This window comes from Telmatherina bonti, assembly GCF_933228915.1.
Source record: "Telmatherina bonti genome assembly, chromosome: 11".
In the NCBI taxonomy this organism is placed as follows: domain Eukaryota; kingdom Metazoa; phylum Chordata; class Actinopteri; order Atheriniformes; family Telmatherinidae; genus Telmatherina; species Telmatherina bonti.
Window position 1 is genome coordinate 9,612,760 of NC_136629.1, and position 6,000 is coordinate 9,618,759.

Genomic DNA, 6,000 nt, shown 5'->3' on the forward strand with positions numbered 1-6,000 from the left:
CAGTCCCTGGTTCCGAAGCTGCTGGGCCTTGGCTTCACGCAACAGCGCTAAGTCAGCTGCATCCCACTCAAAAATGCACGCTGAGATGCGTGCCATGTAGAGTGGGTACAGCTGATGGGCATCAGTGGTGCATCCCAGGGAAAGCCGTCGCATAAAATGCCAGATGTCCAGCTGTACCAGAAGCTGAGGCCACCCGCTGAATCTAGCCTCCAGCTTTGTTGTCTCTGCAGCCTCAGCACAGCATCCACAGTCCACATACAGGACAACAGGGGGATCCACACTGGCCTGCTGGTACCTCCTCACCAGGTCACCAGCCATCCTGTCTAAACCAGCTCCCTCCTGAGCAGTCAGGACACTGATTAAAATCTGGCCATACTCATTTCCCACAGAGGTGAGCCAGAGAGCTGTCCCTTTGGCTGTCCCAGCCAGCTTCTTTGTGATCTGAAGCACAAAACATGAACAGAGACACACAATAAGATGGAGACATGTAGAAATCCAGCTAGTGGTTTATTGAAGCCTATTTTGCAGAAAATAAGATGATTCAACCTTTTTTGTGGAGTCCATCTTCAGAATGGTGCCAAAGGTTGATGTAATGTGCGCCTTGATGTCCTCCAGCCTGGTCAAGATGTCCTGGCTGTAGACGGACAGAAGCCACCTGCAGCTGGGCACAACATCTGGCTTTGGAGGTTCCGGGAACTTTACAGGCAGCAATCCAGGGCGCTGGAGGAAGCTCATGCACTCCGTGGTGTACCGCGATACACGTTGGAGCCACTCCTCTGTGTGGTTCTCCCTCAGCTGTTTCAGTACCCGGGTTGGGCTGTTGCCAAGGCCCCTCTCCCGCAGAAGCCGAATCACCCTCACGTCACAGGCATACCTTGGTCACAGATAAATATATCAGTAAGAATGTACAGCTTTGACTTGAACATGGAAAAAGAGAAAAAAGACACTACTCACTTTTGAGTCATGATGACCCGAAATTCTGACCTGTGAGCCAAGTCCAGCTGTTGGAGGACAGCCTGGCTCCAGGACACATGAGAGGCTTTACACCTGGCACAAGTCAGCGTCTCAGTGACCATGGTGTACATGCGGTCTATGTCCAGGACCCGCCGTGCCCTCTTGTGCAGCCCTGCTCCTGTCAGCTGATGCCCAGCACAAGAAGGATTGGGGCAGACCACCTTAACCTTCCACAACTTGTAAGGCATCCAAACAAGTAGTGGATGGGCAAAAAAAGCGGTCTGGGGAAGGTGCCTGGTGGTAGAGGTGACTCGGCTGAGGTGGGTAGTACCACAGCTTCAGGTTGTCCTGGAGTTCCAGTCTGCCCTTCGCCCCCATCCTAAACAAAGCTTTGGATATCCACCTATGGTCTTCAGGTGGAAAGCCCTCTGCCCACAAACGGGGAAGCTGAGGAGTTGCAGCAGGAAAACAATGTGTAACTATACTTAGTTCTGGTAAAATACACTGCTGCAAAAGTATTCGTGTTTAAAGCACAGTGCTAGAACACTTACTGACACAGGAGCAGCCAGTGGTGTCTCAGCTGGTACTGCTGGTGCCTCTGTTTGGGAGCCTACGGCCTGTATGAAGTTTAAGAATCAGATATTAAAATCTACAGGATAAATCTCTAATCCTGTACATTGAATGAAGTCTAGAACTACAGATGCTCGAGCTGAAAATGTAATCACTCACTGATATGGCAGTGCTGACTGGAGGAGCAGGTGTCTCCTGGCGTTCTGTGACCTGTTTCTATAAAACAGAGTCTAAGTCACATGTATTAACAACACACTTTTACACAGTTGACTTTTGAACCCCCTTTACCTGTGTCACTTTCCTGGCCATGGCAAGGTTTGGCTTTGCAGCTGCGCTAAGTGAACCACCATATCTTGGTTTGGTAAACTGAAAGTTAAGAAGCAAAAGACAAGCCATTTGATGAATCTATTGATAGTACATGTAGGAGCAACAACAACTAAATACCATAGACAAATTCAGTGGTGGTCGCTGTTTGTGGCCTTCAGCTCCCTTCATTTGTGTCAGCCCAGCAGACTGGGCAGCACCTGCAGCTGAAGTCTGTGACATCAGGGCACCCTGGACAGCAGGAGCTGACTGGACAGCAGGAGCTGGCTGGACAGCAGGAGCTGACTGGACAGCAGGAGCTGGCTGGACAGCAGGAGCTGGCTGCTGTTTAATGGCAAAGTAGGTTTAACACTGGTCACTTTGTGATGTCATATTTGTACTATACTACAAAACTACTGTGTTTTTCGCCTACCATCTGGATGTGGAATCCACACACACATCTCCTCACACTACCAAACAGGGACGTCTGCCCATGCTGCATCATTGGACATTTCTCAATCTAAAAAGAACATTTGAAGATTTATCTCCATGTCATTCAGTTGTGTGTGTTGTAGCAGAAACCATTTTGAATTTTTACTTAATCAAATATTTATTAATGTGTGAAAATCCGGTTTATGCTGTTGCATTTAGTACAAATGAAGTATAAAAGTAAACACCTGATAAAGACACACATACCCTCTGATACAGCTCGTACCACTTCTTCTGTCTGGGTGCTGGCCTGTTGCCCTCACCTGGAGGCCATGATCCTGTGGAGGCGAAGCTCTTGAGGCGTGCCATCCAGACAGTGTCGGGCATTGCTTTGTGGGACTTCGATGCCTTTGGTTGAAGATGATTTAAAAGAAAATGGTAACAACATAAGAGCTTATCAAGCCTATACAAAAACTAAAAGAATAAAAACCCATAATGATTATGATGAGACACTGTCCTCAATGACAAGACCTAACGTCTGGTAATGATTAGGTAAAATACTCCAAAATATGTCCAACCACTCAATCACCTCAAGCCTGGTTAATAATATCTGGGACCTGTTATTAGTAAATATGATTTAAAAAAAAAAAAAAAAAAAGCTCTGTCAGACAGGCCAGTTGTCAATCAGCAGCTCCTATATGGAGGATTGTGGATATATTATTACTACTGGCTTTAATATGGTCTTTAGTTTGTTATCTTGTATGACCTTCAGCTTCCTGTTTGGTCCCAGTACTGATATATTCTATATGTTGAGAAATTTTGCTGGGTTTGTTAAAGTACTTCATAGACAAAAGTTAGCTTGGCATGGTTATCCAACAGGACTAACATACTGACCCGAATACAGGACAGTACTGATTATAAAATGACCCCTATTTTCCCACTTTTTTTTAAACGCGGTAGTTTATGCCGACGACCATATATGATGATGGTTAATCCCCATGATGTGATTTTTATTTTAAATGTCTTAAGAAGCCGAGGGCGAGAATGAATAGGACATGACTGAAAACAAAGCCACATCTAACATAACCTCGGTGTAATAAGCACGTAAATAATATTTTATAGACCAAAGTTATCTTAGCTTTAATAGCTAACAACTTGGTTAATCCCACATATGAAACGTTTTTCATCGACTCGCTCGGGAAAAAAAGACACGACTGTGAAACCAATGTCGAGTAACATCGGCGTAAAACCGGGAAATTTTTATTTTTACACATCGATGTACATCATACAGCATTTTCATGAATGAGCCGATACTTACCATGTCGCTAAATAGACCGCTTTCACTCGTAAATTCTTGTTCACTCCGACTGTTCCCAAGAACTTCCAATTTACATACGGATTTAACCTTCGACCTCCCGTAACCTTTACCTTCATTAAACATTTTACATTGCGATACGTAACTTTCACGACGTCATTGGCCGTCAGCTTTCAACATTTCTCCAACGTGATTGGTCGGCAACTTCAACATTTTCAACATTTCTTGAACGTGATTGGCTAGAATCTTCAACATTTTCAACATTTCTTGAACGTGATTGGCCGGCAACTTCAACATTTTCAACATTTCCCCCGGACCATTCTTCGGCAGCTGGACTGCTAATCCATTGTGCTTTGCACGCATGGGTTCGAGACCCATCCTCGTCGTGTTAGTTTGTGGCACAAGTTATCTCTAATCAAACTCAAAGCAACACACGCTGGTACTTCCAAAATAGCCCCACCTTATTAATGACACCCCAAAATGTAAAGCATAGTTTAATTATATTCAACAGTTTTGCCACCTGTTTACATATCTGGTCAGAATAATTACTTCAACACAAACTACTTCTTGGTGTAATGGCTACACTTACAACAGGAAGGTGGCCATGTGTCGGTTGTTGAATTGTTCATTTGAAACCACACAGCTTTGTGGCAGCCATGGTAATTGGAATTGTTCCAAACATCACTGTTGGGATCGGCTTGGTAGTGTTCTGCAAAATGACCTTAACACAGGCACTGACTTGATATTTGGATGACAGTAAGTGCTAATTGTTGGGGTAGTCTTGCTGACCTTTCAAACACTCAGAATGAACAGTTGATTCATTTTCAAGATTTGGTCTGCAAAATGACCTTAACACAGGCACTGACTTGATAAAGCATAGCTTATATTCAACAGATTTCAGTCCAGGATTCACACGACGCTTTATATATCTGGTCAGAAAATTTACCCAGACACAAACACTGACTTTGTTTCTCGCTGCAGTAAGTGCTTCTTTTTGGGGTAGTTATATGCCATCTCAAACCTTGTCAGCTTCAGCTAAAGTCAGTTTTTAGAAACACTTAAACTTTATGCACTTTCTCTTCAAGGTATTGTTGGAAAGTGCTTGAAAACCTGAGTGTCTTCCGCAGGCTGAATGAGAACACATTAACACCTAATGTTTTACATTCTTGAGGAGACTGTTGTTCTTTGTCTGTGTGACCTTCTGATGACCGTTACTTCCAACTTAGCAACTTTAGAAGAAGAAGATGGAGCGTGTTGAAGGATTCAGCATTTAAGATGGACTGTTGTCTTCAGAACAGAAAAACTGTGCTGGACTTGATGGACTTCATGCTGTGGCTGTGAAACGTTAATCTGGAAGGTACTGGCCCCCTTTACAATGTGTTTGTTGTTGAGTTGTTCATTTGAAACCACACAGCTTTGTGGCAGCCCTTTGTACATGGTAACAGGAATTAGAAAACTATGGGTTGTCTAGTGTTAAGGAATGGAAAATTGGCAGAAGAAATGCAAAAGGTAGATTTACCACTGGGACCACACTTACTCTAAGCTGCAGCATAGCTTAGAGTAGTTCCAGGTGAGGCTTACAGCTGTCCAAATAGCACTTTCATGTAATTTTATGCCATCACAATGTCAGGAGGCATGCATCATTTTAGCATGCTATATTGATGGGTTACTTCTATTGTGTTTGTTCCTTTCGGGTGTCCACCATTTATTGGTCAATGTCAGTGGAAAGACATCCTTTCAGGATCCATTATGGATTCAGACTCTTGTTGATCTGAAAGTTGGATTGAATCCAGGTTTTATCCTGAATTGAATAATATTTTAACAGTGCCCAGTTAAAAGTTACACAGAACTGTGTCCTTTTCTGTTCCAAATCTTCATGAAGTAAACAGACTGAAAGCTAATTGACCAATCACCAACACCTAATGTTTTGCATTCTTCATGACAGCATTGTTCCTTGATGGACCGTCTGATGGGCAATACCCCCATCGTAGAAACTTGTGGAAGTAATAGGTGGAGGTGTGGAAGCATTCAGGATAAAATTTGGACAAGCCTCATCAGAAAAATGCATGTGAGAAACAACATGGAAGAAGAGCTGCTCTGGACTTCATGGAAGAAAGAGGTCTGATGAACAGTCCTTGCTATGGGCCCAACACGAGCATTAACTGTTGTTTTTTAAATCAGGAAGTGCTTCCTGTTGGGACGGTTGAAAAAGACAAACTCTACCAATGCTAGCTGATGAAGATATTGCACGGAGAATCCCTCAAACAGACACACTGATGCTGAATAGTGTCCATAAGTGCTTCTATCTCTCTTGTGAGCTTTTGATCCAAATGGTGTTTTTCAGGATTTGGTCTGCAAAATGACCTTAACACAGGCACTGACTTGATATTTGGAAGACAGTAAGTGCTAATTGTTGGGGTAGTCTTGCT